The following is a 19927-nucleotide window of genomic DNA, read 5'->3' on the forward strand; positions in this document are numbered from 1 at the left end:
CAAAAGAAGAAAAAAATGAAAGAAAGTCAACATTTCTGTCAGGCAGTGACTGAACCAGTTGGATTTCCTGGAAGAAAAGGTACTGACCTTATACAGAGGTGTTTCTCTCAACAGTGTTCTATGTTACCGTTTAAATTCAGTTGCTAGGAAAAAGTCATAGTGATTAAATTAGTCATCAGTGTCGTTTTGGTTGCAAGCAACAAAATCCCCACTTGAACTTGCTGGGGCAAAATGTCCTTGTTAAATTGAGGACATTGTGGTAAGTGAAATCAGCAAGTCACAAAGAATACCCGCTGTGTGATTTCACTTACATGAGATCCCTTGAGTCACCTCGGAAGATTCCTTGGGACAGAAAGTAGAATGGGGGGAGGATGCGGGTGACAGGGGGAGTTAGTGTTTCATGGGGACAGAGTTTCAGTTTGGGGAGGATGAAGAGTTCTGGGGATGGGATGGCTGCACAACTTGAATGTCCTTGATGCCACCGAACTGGACACTAATAAATGGTTGAAGTGTCCAGTTTTATCTCATGTGTCTTTTTAGCACAGGTTTTTAAATTCAAGTATAAAATAATTTTTAAATATTTTTTAAAATTAAAAAAAATAGTTTTTAGAAAGATCCAGGTGTCTCATAAAAAGAGGGACGGGGACACATCAGGGACCAGGGCACCCTGCCACTGGGACACCCCTGCCAATTCCCATGTGGGTGCCTCTCTGGTTGGGTTCGTGCTCCCTCACTGCAAACTGGCGTCTTCCGCAGTGTGAGATGCAGGGCCGCTGCAGCTTCCGCTGCTCCTGTTGAGTTCCAGTTGAAAAACCTCCCAGGGCAGCTCTCTGTTCGGCCAGCCTCAGGCCAACAACCCATCAGGGCACCCACCATGCCCAGCATGGTGGGCTCATATAAAACATGGCCGCAGCTTTATAGCGGAGGGTGCTCAAGACCACAGTGACAAAACCAGTCGGCGCTCATGGAAACAGCTGCATGGCGAGTACATAGGATTTGCATTTCTTTCGGTCTTGCTCTGTGACACACATCTACGTATGTGTTCAGCATGAAGGATGTGTCTGTTCAATGCTGCTAGAGCTGCCCCTTACCCGCCCATGGGAGCCCCACCCAGCACTGAGGGTCGTGTGAGGAGTGCTGGTGCCTCAGTGAGCACTGATGACATGGCACAAGCCACAGTCTCCCTCCCTATTCTCCCATCTCCAGAGTCGTAAAGACAGTCACCCATGGGTGTCAGCTCACCTTCCCCCAGGGAGGACAGCAGGGTATCTGGGGGGCTCATGAGATCAGGGAGACATCCCCCAGCACAGTGCCTGGTTCCACTAAGTGTTGGACCTCTACCCTGTAGTTAAGTCATGACTGGTGTGGTCATTTGTGTCACCACAGCTCCCCACTAGAACACGAGCCCTGGATTTGTCTAGTTTATCTCTGTATCCTACTGCCTCTAGGAGCTTACTGTTACTTATAACTGCCAGACGTTAAAATGTTTCTGCCCCCCCTCCCCCTCTACTCAGGATTTTTTATCACCAACCAGTCCCTTTCTCAAGTGAAGGGCGCTCCAGCACAAATCCAGCCTGCCGACCCTCTTCAAGTCTTATAGAAATGTGAACAAGTTGCCAATGTGTAAAAACGTGAGGTCTTTGTTTAAAAATTGGAATCGTCGATTTCCTTTGAAATAGCCAAAGACTTATGCCCTCTCCCCATGGCCTGGCAACAGTTGCCTGGAAACAGCAGGGGTTTCCCCATTAAGTCAAGTGTTTACTACAGTCTCCACTATTCCCTATAGTCTCCCCCACCCATGTTCTTTGTCTGTGCCACCTACTGGCCCCTGCAGGCAACTGAGTTTTTAAGTCCTGAATTCAGGTGTCATCCACTATTAAACCCAGTGTGTGCGTACGTGGGCGGGGGGTGGGGGGGTAGGTGAAGGATTCACACATCAAGCTGTTATCCCCACTGAGCCCCAGTGTATTGAATTTGTGATTTCATTTAGCAATTTAGCTCTCATCTGAGAAGGGCGGGTGGGCTGGTGGGTGAGAGAAAACAAAACTGTGGCTGGAGGGGCTGGCATGAGACAGGGGCTTGTTTCGGTGACCCTGATAGAGGGTATGACATCTTCGTCCTTGACTGCTCCTGACCCCCTACCTTCCAGTATGGGCCTGGTGCTCTCCCAAGTGGCAGAGGCCCCTGATCTCATCTCCTGTAGGGCAATCCTCTGCCCCGCAATTACCCTATCTGTTTCCTGCATTCGCTTTCCCCAGTGCCCGTAGCTCTGAGCAGGTAGCTTCCCCTCTCTGGCCTCAGTTTCACCTATAGCATGAAAGGCATGACCTAGCTGGATCCTGGGGTGAGCCATCGATCTCAAAATCGTCCCTGGGCATGGGAAGACTTTGGGGAGAAACGACTTAACCAGCACATTTAAAAGCTCTGGTTCGGGAGAACCGGGAACAGGAGCAGATGGCTCTTCCCTCAGCGATTCTCTGCCCCCGCCCCAGGATTCCCAGTCTTGGCTTCTGACACACCAGGGGGCCTCCAATTATCTCCAGAGAGTTTGCAAAATTGGAAGAGGAGAATTCCCAGCGCAATAGGACTTCTAATTCACTCTGATTATAAAATACACACGTCTGCCCCTCCTTTGCGGGTGTGCTGGGGTCTCGGCTGAGGTGGTCTGCCTGCCTCGGGCCCACCCAGGGGGATGGGGAGTCAGGGGCACAGGAGCAACCCTGCCTTCTCGTCTCAGAGTTGCGCAGGCCTGGCCCTGGGATGCCAGAGTCTTCCTTGAGTGCCACAGCCGTACCCCACATCTAAGGGATTCTTGGATCGTGTGGGAGTCAAAGTCATCTGTTTAGCCAGCCCCTGTCCCCAGAGTGCTTTCAATACTCTTAGGAGACAGTCACTCGAGTTACCTGCCTAATTATCTGCCTTCATAAGGTGTCTGCATTATCTCTACAACCCCAGTGTCCAGAGTGGATTCTTTTGAATGGCCCCACAGAGACTTGAGAGCTGGTCCTGGATGCTCTTCAGGGTCTCCACAGGCCTCTTCCAGACTCTACCCAGACTCCCCGCAGCTAGGGTCCTGGCTCAAATGGCCATCTGCCACCTGCTTTGCACAGGCTTGGCCCTGTACCCATCCCCTCCCACCAGGTGATGCTAATTCCCTACACCTGCTCAGTCACTGGTCAAACCCACGTCCCCTACTGCCAATGGCCTCCTCTCAGTTCCCAGAATCCAGATGGCAGCTGAGGAGCTGCCCTGATGGGAGGGCGGGGTCAGGAGGACCGATGACTATGCACTCAGGAACGGGGAACCACGATGAGACAAAGGCTACATGGCAAGGCAGGAAACCCAGCAAAGCAGCCAAAGACAGAGCAGCACCAACTTGATGCCAGCTGTGGACACCTGCTCTGGGGGCCCACTCTCAGGGCTCATGGCCCAGGTGGAACTGACCCAGCCCAGTTCCTGACCCATGCCTGTTCAGTCAGACCATTTCATACCCCTGCCCTCAGTGACCAGTGGAGCATTTTCACACTTAGCTCACTGGGAACCCTCTATAGGACTCTAATGGTAGCTACTGGGAATGAGACACCGTTTTTCTTTTGGAAGACTATCACCGTGAAGTTACCAGTCATTCCCTTGGCTACTACATGGGGAAAGCCTGCCTGAGAATGAATCCGACCCAGAAGAAAGCAGAGCCAAGAAGTGGAGAGGCATCATTTGAACACCTGGATCCAGCCATGCCTGAAGCCAAAATCATCCTGGACTTTCAGTTACACGAGCCAATAAGTTTTCATTTTTGTTAGTGCTAGTTTAAATGTTCTCTCACAGTACAACCAGCCTTGAAAAAAAATACAGGTTTTATTCCAGAAAGTGATCAGTAGGTAAATGCAAATCAAAACTATGTAGAATAGTGATGAACATAGAAATAATTTATGACCCAGCAATTCTGTTCCCTAGAGCAGTCAGATTCCTAGAGACAGAAAGTAGAAGGGTGGTTGCCTGGGGCTGGGGAAGGGGAATGAGGAGTTCATGTTTATGGGCACCGAGTTTCAGTTTTGCAAGATGAAAAAAGTTCTGGAATTGGTTACACAACGGTGTGAATGTACTTAACTATATCCACTTAAAAATGGTTAAGATGGTAATTTTATGCTATGTAAATTTTATCACAATTAAAAATTTTGAAAAAAAAACAATAATTAGACAGTGTATCTTTCTTTAGATAAACCTAAGGACAAAAGAACTACATAAGATAAAATAAAAATAATATAAACAAATTAACAGTAAAAAAAAAAAAATTACCCACCATGGGGCTGCAACTCCCATCCTTTATTGAAAGAAGGCTGCTAGAGGGAGGCAGGTGTACAGAATCAATAAACCTCCACGCTGGTAGGCTCTTCTGACACAGGAGAGGGACCTCAGGCAGAGGAGCAGAAAGACGCAGGCACTGCAGGGGGTAAGCAGTCAGTGTGCACGTGTGCCGCACTAGGCACCCCCAGCCCCAGGTCCACGCCGATGGTGGGACAAGGACAGGAGCTGGGTCCACACCTGGCACTGTGCTCTCTCAGGCATTTTCAAGAAGCTGCTGCTCAGGTGAGGAACCATGCTCAGAGAGGTTGAATGACTTTCCCAAGGTCACACAGTCAGGAATTCATAGGCTCAGGGTCTGATCTCAGTCTCCATGCTGTGCTGCCCCAATGGATAAAGGTTCTGGTTTGGGGAGGAAGGGCCAGGGATACCCAATCAGTTGGGTCTCACATTGTTTTGTCTACAGCCTCGTGGCACAGCCACGGAGATAGTCCCACACTGCCCAGCATGTCACACAGACATGCTGACCAGGAAAAGCTGCTGGAGGATGGATACAAGGTGGGTTGCCAGAAAGGGCAGCTCCGGAGCACGTTTGTTCCCTTCACAACCAGTGGATCAGAAAATAACAACTAGCAACCGTGGTCTAAATTGCCACCCTCCGTGAAGACACAGATCCCACCCCCCCGCCCCCGGGGAGGGTCAGCTGGCCATCCCATGGCGGCTCTGCTTACCAGGCTGAAGGGGCTCCTCCAATCAGCACTCTGTTCTTAATTAAAGCGTGCCAAGCTTGGGGTGTGGCCAGGAAGGTCAGTGCCTCTGAGGTTCTCAGGCAGGCTGCAATTAAATCTCTCTCCTGCTGTCTCTCAAGGCTCTTTGAGACAAAGAGAGACACACAGTAGCCCTAGGAGGTAACCGTTCCTCCCACTGTCCCGGGCAGTGGCATGAGGGACAGGGAGGGGAAGGCTCACTGTCACCCACTCCCACCCACGGAAGGGTTGAGCTGTTGTGCCCCAGCCCCCAAGGGAACAGAAAGGCCAACCCACATCCTAGCACTCAGGGGAGCAAAGGTCTTAGGGTCCGGCAGGAGTTCAGACTGCCTTAACCTGAAGCCCAAGCCAGGTGCTCACCCTCAGAGCTGGGGCGGCGAGTGGCTGTCCTAGAATGAATACTCGGGTCCACAGGGTTGGACAGGAGGGGACCCACTCTCCTCAACCCAAGCCTCCGATATTCAGGGTAGGTGGCGACCATAGTGCTGGGCGGGGTTCCTTGGGTCAGAGGCTGTGCTTGGAGAACTTGGACCTCCATCCGCTGCCCCCTTAACCTTGCGGGAGCAGGTGCACTGAGGCTTCACTCACTGCCCCCCACCCCGACACCCTGGCCAACCGCAGGTCCCTGTTGCAGCTAAAAACATGGTGTAGTCCTCCTCACCCTGAAATGAGACAAGATTTCATTTCTTCATTTAGTTCTAGGGGGAAAAAAAAAAAAAAACAGTCCTTGAGGACACATTTCTTTTTAGTTCATTATATACACACACACACAAAAAACACAACACACATTGGCCTCAGGGCCCTTGCACATGCCATTCACTCTGCCTGGAGCTCCTTCCCCTGACACTTTGCCTCAGATCTCTGGTAAAATGTTACCTCCTTTAGAAAATCTTCTGTGACCGTCCTTCCCCAAGACAAGTTCCAATAGTACCAGACATCAATCCTTCCAGTACTTAATAATAACAGTGAACATTTTTTAGGCATCGACAGTTTCTCAGACACGTTCCTTACAGGGACCATCTAACTAACTAACTCCTCGCCATGAATATTAGGGTAGCAGATTGTGTCTTCCAATGGTGGTCACACCAACATCCTCTGTTTTACAACATGACATTGATATGCAAAGGTCAAACAAAGGAATACAATAGAAGTGACTCTTTGTGTCTTCCAAAGCTGGGTCCTAAAAGGCAATGTGGCTTATGTGACTTCTGCCTGGCACTCTCTCTCTCCCTGGGACACTCATCCTTGGAACCCCGCCACCTTATCACCAGGAAGCCCAGGCCATATGGAGGAGGAGAAGAGATAGGTAGGCATTCTGGCTGAAAGCCCCAGCAAGACCAGCACCATGCATCCAGTGGGTTCTTACAAATTATTTTGGCTCAGATAGCGGACACTGTGCCCCCAGAGAGCACATACTTACTTCGGGAGCCAGTGACTGACAGGGACCAATTTGGGAGAATGAGCAAAATGGCAGAAGGGTGCCTAGAATAGGGAGGGGCTGGACCTGCCCAAGGGACACTGGGTCTCAGCAGAGGTTTCCCAGGTACAGAAAGGGACGGGATCAGAGTCCTGGCCATGGAGAAGGTACAGTGTGAGGAGTGGAGAAGGAGGAAGAGGGTGCAGGAGAGGTGAATGGGCTTGACTGCCTGACTTTTATCCCGAGGAGGCTGGGATCTGCCAGGGGTTGGCGCAAGATCTTTCTCAGAGAGGATCCGAGGCTGTCGTGATGAAGAAGGCTGACGGTGAGACTTTTTTTGGGATATAACATTTTTAACAGGAATCAAACTCTCAAGTCAAAGAAATGAAACACTAATTGCAGAAAGTCAAGCATCCCATTGAGGAGCTTCTCGGCGGGGAGTTCTGCCAAGAATCCTAGAAAGTACATAGTATGCCAATTCGTGCACAGTGCCCCTCAGTCATGTCTGCAAATTCCTTAGCACTGCTCCTCGTGAGAGGGGGGCCCTGGGTCCCCACTCTGGATGGGCTTGGGACCGGCTCAACCAATAGAGTGTAGGAAGGGTGGTGCAGCGTGGCTTCTGAGTCGCAATCAGGGGAGGCTTGGAGCTCTGGCTCTCGGAGCCTCGAAGCTCTACGGAAAGGTCTGTGTCCCTGAGGCCACCACATGGTGAGGGACTCCAGGGTCCATGAAGCAGCCCCACAGGCAGCCCTGGCCCACAAGTGTTCCCCACCAAGACGTGTGTAGGAAGAAACCTCCAAATGAGTCCCTCCAGATTCAAACTTTCCAGCTGAGGCCAGACATCATGGAGCACCTGTCTTGTGTACCCTTCCTGTGGTCAGATCCAGACTCTAGGAGCAGAATAAGATGGATTTATACCCTGACCTTTGGGGCAGTAGGTTATGCAGAAATAGCAACCCAAAAAGGAACAGAACTGCTCTCAGTCAGATATTAGAGCTGCCTAAGAAGAGATGACACTAGCCCCAGTCCCCCACCCTGCCACTCTGACCTTCTTCCTATGTTACTGACCCTCCCTGGGGAGGGGGACAGAGCTGGGCTGACTTGTGCCTGGGGGCAGAGGAGAGGAAGCTATTAGCATTTTCCCTCTTCCTCCTGGGGGCCTCAAGGGGACCAGACCTGCCAGGGATCTCTGCAAGCATCACCTTGACAGGAGTACCACGATCTAAGCCCCCAGCAGATGGGACCAAACTTAGCCTGCTGTGGCATTTTGTCCAAGTCTTCTGGGAGCCCCTGTGGTGGTGTCTAAATGGACAGTCCCTGACTCAAATGCTCACTGGCCCCATTTCACAGATGAGAAAGCTGAGGCTCAGAGAGGGATGGAACATGCCCAAGGCCACTTGGCTGGATGCGGAGGGGCTGGGTCAGAGCCCTGGTCCCACCTCTACTGGCCTCAGTTTCCAGTGGCACGATTGGTGCCATTAGAAGAGGAGCTGCCTGTGCCTGTGACCCTTCCCAGCCACAACTTCGTTGCTCACTCCCTACCCCTAGACCCTCCTCCCTTCCTTCCTTTCCGCCCCAAATTCATTGCCTTCACATCTGCCACTCCTGCTGCCTGGAGCTCACCCTCTCACCTCTCAAGCACATCTTCCAAGACTCTCCCCTGTCCAAGGAGCCTTCTTGGTCTGCAGGCTGGGTCAGGTCGCAGCAGGGACCACCTCCCACTCTGGGTTCTAATAGTCTGTGTCCATTTGTGTGTTCCCCAACCCATCCCCCCAGCCCAGGCATTCCTCGAAGGCTGTGTCCACCTTTATGTCCGTAGCCCAGCCTGGAGCTTGGCACAGAGCAGGCAATAGGGAGAATGAGCCAGAGACCCCAGTGGGCCACTGACCAAACGCTGGGGCCAGACACTGCCTGCAGGACTTAGCAGAAGCTAAGGCCCATCACAGATGTAGCTTGCAGGACCTCCAAAGGCACAATGAAGATTTCAGAGTGAGACAGAAACTCAGGGACTTCTGGGTGGTCATTAATCAGTGCAAATGGTGCCACTCACATGCTGAGAGTGGGGACAATATGCGGACGTGCAGAAGGACCCCACAGAAACAAAAAGGTAGGATGTTGACTGTGGGAGGCCATGGGAGCTGTTGGGAGAAGGTGCTGGCAGCCAGCGGGCAGGGGACATGGGCTCAAGGGGGATGGGGCTTAGCCTGTCACCTCTGGGCCAGGATTAAGGTCAGCAGGAAGGGATAGACGCTTGGGGCATCTGCAGGGCACTCGGAGCTCCAGCTTCCAGCCTGCTGCCTGCCAGCCTGAGAGCCACTGAGTGAAGGATTGTGTCCCTCGGGCCTGGAGGTCACCTCTATTGCCTCCTGCAGGACCTGGAGGTCAGGGGTCTAACTGACACTGGGGCCACTCCCAGAGGCAGCCCCGTGATGTCACTACTCCTGCTCGGCATGCAGGTCTACACACCCAGGACTCAAACAAGACACCGAGGGGGTGGGGCACCTGGATGGCTCAATGGGTTAAAGCCTCTGCCTTCGGCTCAGGTCATCACGATCTCAGGGTCCTGGGATCGAGCCCCGCGTCGGGCTCTCTGTTCAGCGGGGAGCCTGCTTCCCCCTCTCTTTCTGCCTGCCTCTCTGCCTACTTGTGATCTCTCTCTGTCAAATAAATAAAATCTTTAAAAAAAAAAAAAAAGACACTGTGGGGGTAACAGAGAGTGAGATTTAAGCCACCCCTCAAATCTTGGGACTTGCTGTCCTCAGGGAAGGTGGGAAGACAGGAGCTGGCCATTTCCTGAGCCCAGACGGCCAGCACCTGGTGTGGGGACAGGATGGCCTCCCCAGGGACCCAGGGCTCAGGAGAGATGGGGACCCTGTGAGCTATCTATGCCTCCCCTCCTCAGTTCTGGGCACCCCACAGCTCACAGAAACTTCAGGAGACCTCTGTTCTCAGAAGGCCAGTCACAGTAAGGACTGCAGGTCCCACACCCACAGGGCTGGCTCCCAGACCCTAGCTGCATCCCCAGGTGCCAAGCCCAGCCCCCTGGCTCCAGTGGTTCAAGGGAAACCAGAAGTTAAGACTTGTGTGAAATACGCAAAAGTCTAAATGTTAACCCCAAATCACAGACAGACAAAGCATCAGGGCTGGAGGGTAAGGAGGGGACAGTGGCGTCTAGCCACCAGTTCACAGCGTGGGGCTCAGGGAGAATGACCATCCAGATGTGGGTGGCTCAGGGGCTAAACCAAGTACAGCAATCCCAACCAAGGGGGGGCCCATCCCAGGTTGGGGGACAAGACTTTCCACATCTATAGTGCCCATCAAGGCTGGCACAGTGCTGAGCTCAGCTCCTGCACTGCCTCACTTACTGGACTTATTGGTAAGAGCTGCCAATGGCCCCGTTTCGCAGATGAGAAAGCGAAGGCACCAAGAGGCAACTGCTCAGAGTTCCAGCTCCCAGGGGTAGGCAACTTTTCCTATTTAGCAACTGGCTCTCAGAACCCAGAATGAGGGTCTCAGGTACGGCAGACAGGCAGCCTTTTGCGTGTGTGTGGATGTGTGTGTAAGCACATGCACGTACTTTGGGGAAGAACTACTTTCCGAGTCCTCGTTAGAGATGCCTGGTCTGAAAGGAGGGCCCAGGCTTGGGCCCAGAGAAGCAGCAGAGAGCCCCCTGCACCCTTCTCCCAAGCTATTCATGAGACCCTCCCAACTTCTCCTGGGATCCCTACCACACAGAGAAGGGGGAGCCTGTCCCCGGAATGGCTGAAATAGGATCATCCATCCTCCTTTGCCCAAACCAGATTCAATTTTACTTTTTAAAATTTAACATTTGTTTCTCAAGTCCTGAGGCAGGACGCATGCCTCACTGTGTCCACCTGTCCTGACAAGGTGAAGGGGGAGGGAGGTCTGTCGTCAACCCCACTGTGCAGCCCCAGACTTCAGGGTGCAGCAGGGGCTAGAGAAGGAGCCCACGCCTTGTGGGATTCAAGGTCAACAGGGAGTGGAGAGGCCAGGAGCACCCCCAGGGCCAGTATGGGGCGGGGAGGTCAGAGGCTGCAGAAGCCACAGGCCAATGCACACAGGGCTCTGACAGACTCTGGCCCAGAGGCAAGGGTGGTAGGAGCCACCCTGTGTCTGGGGCGTCAGATATGTCCGGCTTCAGCTCTTCTAATAAAATCAAGATCTGGAGGGTGGATTATAAAAGGAATTCACATTCAACACGGCAAATTTGAAAAGCACAGGGAGAAAAACAAAGAAAATGTTAATTGCCCAAAATAACACCAACCAAAACATACTGTCCATGGTTTGGCATATTTCCCACCAGTCTGCAGTTTTGTTAATTTTTATAGTCAAGATAAGACTGGATATATAATTATATAATCGGCTTTTTTTTCCCCAGGTAAACTCTCATTAGTCGTCTCCCTGTCATAATAAATAATTTGTAGGCATCCATTCGGAATGGGTGTTCCACCAGACAAATTACCATGCTTTATCTCGACAATCCCCTTTAATTGGACAGTTATGTTGCTTCTTATTTTTTGCACTCATGAATAGCACTGAGATGAACACAATTTTCAAAAGATTGTTCTTTTTTTATTGTCTTTCAAATTAAAAAAGAAAGTATATGATAAATACTTCCAAGACCATAACAGAGTATACAGAAGACAGTAAGTGTCCCTCCCGACCTTGATCCCCACTTCTTTAGCCTCCAAGGCAACCGGTGGTACCCAAATTTTCCGTTTCTGCCAGGGGATCCCACCCACCAGTAAACACAGACATGACAATACGCACTCTGTTTTCCCCATGGATGGTAGCATGCAGCTCGCTTTGCTCAGTTAACAACATGCACTGCAGAGTGTTCCTTGCTGGTATGTGGAGAAGAGCCCCATTCATTATGGAGCTATGGAATATGCCCAGGGAGCCAGGGGCACCAAGCCACACCAGCTCTGAAAAAAGATCCAAGGCTCTGACTTGAACATCTGCCGCTTTCAGTGGTGTAAATACGCCTCCTGCGACAATGTCAGCGACCAACAGTTTAACAGTTGGCTGGCAAATTTTCCCAAATATCTAACAATTGTTCCTCAAGAGCTGAAATACACTAGCTCACGCAACAAACATACAGCCTCTTTTTTGGTACTGGGAAATTATTCCTTATGATTGATCCCCAGATGTGGAATTTCTGGGTCCACAGGTATAAACGTTCTTATGGTGTTGATCCATTTACCAAATTGACCCCCGGAGCAGTGAGCCCATTTTCCTGCCTACCAGCCCTCCTTGCGCATGTCCATGTGGGTACCTGCACTCCTCCAGGTTTGTCTCCAGGCTTTAATCCTTGCTGAGTGCATGTGAATTACCAGTGTCTTCTGTGCCTTTAGTTTGGTGGTGGTGGTCCAGAAGGCCTTACTCCAGGGTGGCCTTCAGCCCTACTCCCCGCACTGGAAGGGGCAGCAGGGCAGAGTCTCTGCAGAGACTGGGGACTCAGGTGTGAATGACTGACAGTCAGGCCTGCCCTTGAAACATAAACAGAACAATCAAGCACCCCCCTCCGTGGGGTCTCTGATGAACACGGAAGGACCACAGGGGAAGGACAGGCCTTCCACCTGCGAGCACTGACATGCAAGGGTGGCACTCCAAAGCAAATTCAGCTTCAAAGCTTCAGTCTGGAAGGAAGTCAGGCCCCAGTGTGGGTGAGGGGGTCTCTGGGACCATCCCCTTGCCTTCCCCCCCAACATGGCCTGGGCTGTCAGAGGCTCCTTCAGCAGGCTTCCCACCCAGACAGGAGGAGGGGCTGTGTCTCTAGAAGGCTCTGTCTTCAAGGAGACCTTCCCCAAAGGTGCTGGCAAACTTCCCCAGGCCTCAGAACTGGGTCCATGCCTGTCCTGACCCTTCACATGCAAAAAGATGGCAACTGGAGTCACCAACTGAGGAGAATTCTCTGCCACTGAGGCAAGAGGTCAATGGGCCCCAGGAGAAGCAGAGCTGGATTCTCCAAGGAGTTCTTTGGAGGGTCAGCCCCAGCTCTGGGCAACAGGGGAGTTTGGGGTCATCTGCAGCTGGGGCAACACTGAGGGCCCCTGCTGACAGCCCCCAGCACCTGGGACAGCATGCCCTTCAAGGAGGGAGTCTGTTTCCACTTTGGGTGGCTGATTTGTAACCTTGGCCCCTCCTGAGGGTCAAGGTGTCTGCATGGCATGCCAGACACAGGAGTGCTGCTGGGGGGCTTCCTGGAGCTTTCCAGCACCCTCAAGCCCTGGGCAACACCCACCCACCCTCTCTCACTGCCTCCCTCAACTATACCAGCCACGGCCGTGTTTCTTCTGCACCTGTCCCCTACAGCCCCTAGGCTCCCCTCCCGGAAACCAAAGGGTCTGTTGATGCCCCCACCTCCAGGGACCCCCTGGGGCCCACCTGTCTCAGCCCTGCCTTCCTGGGCGAGCAGGGACTCTGTACTCACACAAAGCCAAGTTCCCACCGCAGCAGGGCGAGAGCCTCCTCCGAATGCAGTCCCTCCTCTACAGCAGGGTAAGACAGCGCTGGCTCCCCAGGGCTAGAGCAGTTGGCCCAGTGCTGGCTGCCAACTCCGGCACCTGTTCTGATGGCCCAGCGCCTGGGTCACCGGTGGTCACATATAGGGACCGGCTCCCTGCCCCAGCCCACAACAGATGGTCCCCTCAGCTCGGCATCCCCCCACACCACTGCAGCCTCTGCAGCTGGACCCAACCCAAGGCCTGGGGGCCCCAGGAAGCCACATCAGCATCACCCACTTGACCAGAGGATCCTGGCACGGGAGATGCTGGCTGCACCACGGAGGGGCTGGGTTTCAGATCAGAAAGCAGGCCGACCGAGGGCAGCTGCCTGTGGGCTGGTTGCTAGGGAAACCATCAGAGGAGAATTTCTAGGCATATTGATCAGTGGAGAGGAAAGGCCCCATGAGAGCGCTGCCTGGAGTGAGCTGAATGGGGAGGGGCACAAAGAAAGGTTGCTCCGGAGTGAGTGGGGGTCGGGCGCAGCTTCCGGCCAGAGCAGGTCTTCCTGGGTGAAGCTGGCTGAGAGGCTGCCCCTCTGTGAGCCTGGCATCTTCCCTGGGAACAACTCCCTGGGCTGCGGTGGGGACAGCATAAGCTGGAGGAAGGCACAGGCTTAGAGCGGGACCCTAACATGGGCATCCATCATGGCCATCCCAAAGCCAGGCTCAATGCTGAGCATGTTCAAAGACTGTGCTGCAGACTCCCCACGCGAGGAAGACATCCGATCGAAGTGAACAGTGCACACGCGGGCACACACTCATGTGCACATGCATAACAACGACCATGCAGGGCGGGTTTCATCCCCTCTGTACAGGAGGGAGCTAGTAGGCTGTCTTTCGGGCATAATCAGGGGCAGGCCCTGCAGAAGGAGGGGAAGGGGATCTGCATGACTGAGCGCTAGACACCGGGCCTCCTCACAGCCACGTGGGCACTCTGGACCAGGAGGTTAGGGCAGGGGGTCCGGTCTCCTTTGCTATTGGTCCATGGGTCTGGGGGCCCTAAGGGACACGAATTCCAGAGCACTGGCTGCCTGTCTTAACCTCCCCCATCATGAGGCCACATCGTCCTCCACGACATCTTCTAATGGTGGAGGGAAACACCACCAACAGCCCCCAGAACTTTGGTCTCTGCTAACGCGCCTGGAAAGAGCCTTCCCCAACGCCCACCTCTGCAGCCAGGAGGATGATGTGTCCCAACCAACTCAGATTTGGAGCAAGCCAGCGAGGCTGTACCTGGTAGACAAGGAAGACCCCAGGGCACTCACCCCTTTCCCCCCTGGGAGTGTCCTAACTGGGATTCATGGAGGACTCTACAGTTTGCAGAACGCTGTTGCCCCATTATCTGCTGGGCCTTAGACTCTGTACTTGTCACTCCAGGGCACCCCACCTTTGCCTCCCACTGCTCCTTCAGTCTGCAAAGATCACCCTCCTCCCCTCATCCTCCTGTGTGGTTCTTCTTCCTGCTCATGGCTTTCATGGTCTCTGTCCACCTGACATGAAGAGTAACTGCCCCGTGTTCATGATGACCCCCCAACTCCCAGGGCATGTAGTTGTCCTGGAGCTGCCTTCAGCCTAGCCGGGCTGGGCATGGTGTCTCTTGGACCAGAGGTAGTCATTGGGCCAGATGCCAAGCGAGGCACAATTCTGGGGCTCATGGCAGCTGCCTTCCCTCTCTTTGGAGTGTCGCATGTCATGGCCTGGGGAGAGCTGCTCAGGAGAAGACCCAACACACAGGGAAGCAGAATGGAGGGCTGGAGAGGAGGCCTCCAGACACCAGCCCCCAGCCACACCCAAAGTGCACCTGCTCCCCTTCTGCCATGAAAGCCCTTAAACGTTGTGTTCTTGGGCCAGAGTGAGCTAGCTCACTGTCCCTCCTGTCCCTGAAACAACTGTCCTCTCTTCGATGAAGTCTCCCTCCATACTTGGATGGAGTTCTCCGCTCAAGGCTTCCCGCTCATGCCCCCTGCAACATTTTCCCCATCCTGTTCGTGGCCATCTGCCCCAATAGGTTGTAGGCTCCCAGGGCGGGGGCCATGCCCTTGTCATCTGGGAAGCCACCTGGCCTGGGGGAGGCAGAACTACGTTCTCGTGGGACACACCAGCCTCATTCTGCCCTGGTGTTCTCCAGCTCTGCCACCTTGGGAAGTGGCTGTGCCTCTCTGAGTCTCCTACTCTGTAAGAGTCAGAGTAAGGCCATGCTGAGCATTTGTGGAGAACACAAAGCATGGGCTGGATTTAGTTTCATGTATATGTTTAATAAGCTACAGTCTGGCACCTTGTGGGTGACAGACAGGGTTCTCTGGGCCGAAGCAAAACTTCACAGGTCCTGCCTTCGTGGAGCTTACAGTTTGAGGGAAGACAGAGAAGATAAGCAAGTGCACACACAGAAAAAGATTGATGCAGGCAGGGGCGAGTGCTATTCAGACAGGAGCGCAGGAAATGTTCTGGAACAGCAGAGTCCCCTAGAACCTTCCGTGAGGATGGAAATGTTCTGTATCTGCTAAACATGACTATTGACTGCTGGTGATATGGCCACTGAGACTGGGGACCTGTGTTTTTCATTTTATTGAATTTTAAGTAATTTAAATCTGTAAAGAGATGTTTTAATCAGGTAAAATATTTTGGAACAACTTGGGTATGTAAATCTACCTTTTCAACAGTACATTTTATCAAATCTAAGTGCAGATCAAGTACTTCCAAAGAAAATGTAGCTTCTGAAGTTACATGTGCAAAAAGCATAAATTATACACCAGATTTCCAAGGCTTAGTATAATAAAAAGAATGTAAGAATATATCATTCATATTTCTATATTGATTACATATTGAATGGTAATATTTTGGACATATTAGGATAATTAAAATATATCAAAGATAAATTACATTAAATATGTAGATAAATATATAAATAAACTTAATTTTTTTAATGTGACTACAGTAAAATATTCAAATGATATGTGGCTTGCATGATCTTTCTCTTTATGGTGCTTTTCTAGGGCTTTCTTAGAGAGGGGCACTAATTAGATTGATAGTCACAGAAGGCCTCTCTAAGGAGGTGATGATTGAGCTGAGAACTGAGTGGAAGGAGCCAGCCATGTGGAGAGAGCAAAATCAGCAAGTGCAAAGGCCCTGAGGTACCATGCATTCAGTGTGTTTGAGAGATCATTGCCTGGAAACAAGTGAGAGAGAGAGAGGGCCCGGGGGGAAGAGAGGGACTCGGGTTCTGAGAGTAGCTCCCTCAGATGCATGCATCAGGGCCAGAATGTGTGGACGAGACAGCTGCATATTTTCCAAAGACAGCCACCCGCTATCTCCCATTGTATATGCTCTTCTGTGATGTGACCCTGCCACTCTTCCATGTGTCTCCTCCCCTTGACACTGAGGGTACCTGTGCCTTCTTCAACCAACAGAGTACCATGAAAGTGCTACATCCTGTACCTCCTGGGACCAGGTCAGGCGAGACCCTATAGCCTCTGGCCAGTCCCATGCCCGGCTCTCCACACCCAGTCGCCAGGCTATGAGGAAGGCCAAGCTGCACAGAGAAGCCACCTGTAGTCACTCCTGCCGATCGTTCCATTGGAGCCCAGACCTGACAAAGCAGAAATGAACTGCGTCCCCCCCAGGGCCTGCCCAAAGTCCTGACCTGCAGAAGCCAGGATTACAGTGGAATGGTGTTGTGTCCCTCCACTAGGCTCGGGTGGGTTGTTACCCATCTGGATTCTCCAGAACGTGGGACACAGAGGAACATTTCAGCTGCATGGTAAGCTTCTTCAGCAGCTTTTAAACATTTGAGAAACATGATCAGACTTACAACGTGGAAAAGGCTCCTTAGGCTGCTGGGCTGAGAAGGGTGGTGGTGGGATAAACACGGGACCAGAGAGGCCAGGGAGGAGGCATAGGCCTGGGCATAGCCAGAAGCAGGCCACGCTCACAAGGCTCTGTGCTCTGACAATATTACCTCCTTTAACCCAGCTGGTCGGGACCAGACCATGTGGATGCACAGCCTTGTATTTTCTCGGAATGTGCTTTGGCTCCCTGGCACCCCACCCCAGCCCCCCACCCCCGCACATCATGAAGACAGAGAAAGGGTAGCCCAGGGAAGCTCAACAACTAGCCCAAGATCACATGGCTGGTGACTGGCTGGGAAGGATGGGAACCCAGGCAACGTGACTCCAGAGTCCACTCCACTGGCAACAGTGCTGTGCCAACCCTCAGGAGGAAGACAGAGCCCTGCCAATAGAGCCCGAGGTCAGGGCTCAAGTACATACCAGCTGGGAAATGCCAGCCACTGTCCCATGCTGGATGAGTGCAACTGGTAACCAAGCAGCGGATGGGGCTGGCCGCGAGGGGTGCACTGCCTCCCTCCTCTCCTCCAGAAGGTCATACCTCATCCTGCCTCTGGCTGCTCTCTGCTTCTGGGAAGGATCCCAACTACATCCCACCCCCCGTGTCCCACAGAAGGTTCTCTCCCAGGAAGGTAGACATAAGTAACCAGAGAGCACCATTAACATTCTCACCAATGTTAGGCTCATCACCTCCCATCTCTTGGGCCTCAGTTTCCCCATTTATAAAATAGGAGAGGGATGGAAGAAAAGACCTCTAAAATCCTTCTCAGCTCCAATGCTTCCAGGGGCAGGAGACCTGAGATCTGGGCTGCCCATCAGGATCTTGTGATTGCGATGGGCAGAGACCTGGTTCCATGTGAATAAAGCAGAAAAAGGGGAATGGACCTGCTCACACAACTGAAAAGTCCAAAGAGAAGCTTCAAGTATGGCTAGATCCAGACGCCTGCCGGATGTCTTTAGAAACTCATCCTTCTCTCTGTCTCCATCATCCTCAGGGATGGCTGGGATGGTGTTTCAGGCAGGGTCTACAGGGCCTAGAGGTTTTAGGCTTACTGTTTTGGGCCTGGGCCCTCCCTATAGCTTTGACTGGCGCTTCATGGCTCCTATGTCTGCTCAGAGACCAACCAGCACCCCTCCAAGGGATTAAGGTGTTCATGGTGGCCAGCTTGGTCACATGTCCTGGTTGACCAGGCGATGAAGTCTGGGCATTCCATCACTTGGGGCAGGGGTGGGGGGCACTTTTGAAAGGCAAGGAGCAAACAGACAACATCTACATAGGCCCCTCCCCCTCCTTATTTATCACCGGACTAGGGAGAAGTCAGGATGGCTTGTGGGGCCATGTGATCCAAAGTGGCCTCCTGGCCAGCCAACCCTGGCCACCACAAGGTGGCCCGCCCCCTGGAGTCTGCCATCCCCCCAGCCACTGGAGCTCAGGTCTGCACACAGTAGGATCAAAGTTGCCCAGCGTGGCGCCTCCCGTTCCCCAGCAGCCACCCAGATCTGTCTCCCGGGCCCCACTAAAGAGATTATGGGCCTGTCTTTTAGCAGAAACCCCAGGCCTCTGGGCTGGCCCCACTAATCCCGACAAGGATAACAGGCCCCTAATTAATTCTCCGAATCTGATGGCAGTGCGAACACCAGCCAGTCCACCCGCCTTAATGAGTTTAATCGACTGGACTTGATGATTTTATTCGAAACCTAGGGCCGCAAATTAAGCTCTTAAAAATGCACTTGAACTTGATTGGCAGTGGTAATCCCAACAAAGTCTGTTTAATCCTTGGGCTGCCTGTGCAGGGACAGCCCGTGCATGACCGTGGGCTCTGGAGTGCCTGCTGCATGAGCTCCCTCCTACCTCAACTCTGGGCTGGGCTAGCTCTGCCTTCTACCTCCAGGCCCACAAGGGGGCCCAGGAGTCAGGAGGACCCTGCTTGGCCTCTGCTGCCTGCAGAGGAGCTCCTACACGCTCTTCAAACTCCAGCCTGACCCTCTCCCGAGGAACCCTTCTCTCGCCTTCTCCCTCAGAGCCTGCTGCCCTCCCACTATTGGGTCTACAGTGGTGTCCTCCACTCCCCTCGCAGATGGCCCATGCCAGGCGCATCCTGCCCATCACTGGGGCCCCGCCCCAGGTTAGGGACCGTGTGCTGAGTGCCGGTGGTCAGCTCTGCACAGATAGCCATGAATTCCTGTCCTGCTGCAGGAAATGGATTGCACAGCCAGCCACAGGCCCCCTGCCCCTCACCCCCTGCCAACACTCTGGGCACTATGACTGTGCAGGGCCTTAGGCAAGGGGTGGGGTCCTTGTGCTCACCCTGTGAATCTGGCCTGGCCTACGGCTTGCTCTGGCCAGTAGGATGTGGTGGGCACGACGTTGTGCTGGTGTCAAGCCTCTGTCTCTTAGAGCCTATCTCTGAGAACTAGCCCGCTAGCAGGACCAGGAGGCCTCGTGAGACAGAGCTTAGTCACCCAGTGGAGATCATCCTACCCTAGTCAACCCCAGCTGACTCAGCAACTGACCACTTTGTTTGAGGAAGCAGAGCCCGAGGTAGCCCACCCTAGCCCACCCCGGCTCAGCCCACACGAGCCCCAGTCCACACCAGCCTCAGCCTGGCCCACGCCAGCCATACCAGCCCAGCCGATACGAGTCCTCAACAGCCCCACCCAGCCAGCTCAGCTCGCTGATCTTTGCAGAAATAGTATCCGCTACTGTTGAGACCACTGTGACCAGAGGCAGCAGGCCCCACAGCAGCTGTGCACAGGCTCAGCTCCCTGGCTAGCCAGCTCTCTGCGCAGCTGGGCCGGGCTGCCTTTGACCTCCAAGACTGCACGTGTTTAGGAGCGCCCCACCTCAGCGTGCCCTCTGCCAGAGCCAGGCCAGCCCCGAGCCTTAGGGGTGCCGGTGTCCCCACCCCGCCCTCGACTTACAGGCATCCTTTTGCCCACCACCTGCTCTGGGGCTGGCCCCTTGGCACACAGACCCTCCCCCAGCCAGGTCACCCTAACTTCAAGTCTTCCCACCCTCAGGAAGTCACTGGGGCCCCCTTCTCCCCTGTGACTGGATCCCACAGATCCAGAGGTG

At 53.3% G+C, this 19927-nt stretch overlaps 1 long non-coding RNA gene across 3 annotated transcripts in view; it reads right to left on the minus strand.

The window, feature by feature from the left end:
- The window catches only part of LOC116588149, a 57501-nt gene extending 51686 nt beyond the window's left edge, over nucleotides 1–5815 (minus strand). For 2 of the 3 annotated variants that reach the window (XR_004284824.1, XR_004284839.1), the window contains exons 1-3: nucleotides 5031–5814; nucleotides 4298–4438; nucleotides 88–143 (exon numbers count right to left, since the gene is read on the minus strand). This is a non-coding gene — a long non-coding RNA (uncharacterized LOC116588149). Of the gene's footprint in view, nucleotides 1–87; nucleotides 144–4297; nucleotides 4439–4539; nucleotides 4702–5030 lie in introns of all 3 variants that reach the window. The other variant, XR_004284831.1, reaches the window with a different exon arrangement.
- Between the last annotated feature and the right edge of the window lie 14112 nt (nucleotides 5816–19927).

This window comes from Mustela erminea, chromosome 1 (genome assembly GCF_009829155.1).
Source record: "Mustela erminea isolate mMusErm1 chromosome 1, mMusErm1.Pri, whole genome shotgun sequence".
Classification (NCBI taxonomy): Eukaryota; Metazoa; Chordata; class Mammalia; order Carnivora; family Mustelidae; genus Mustela; species Mustela erminea.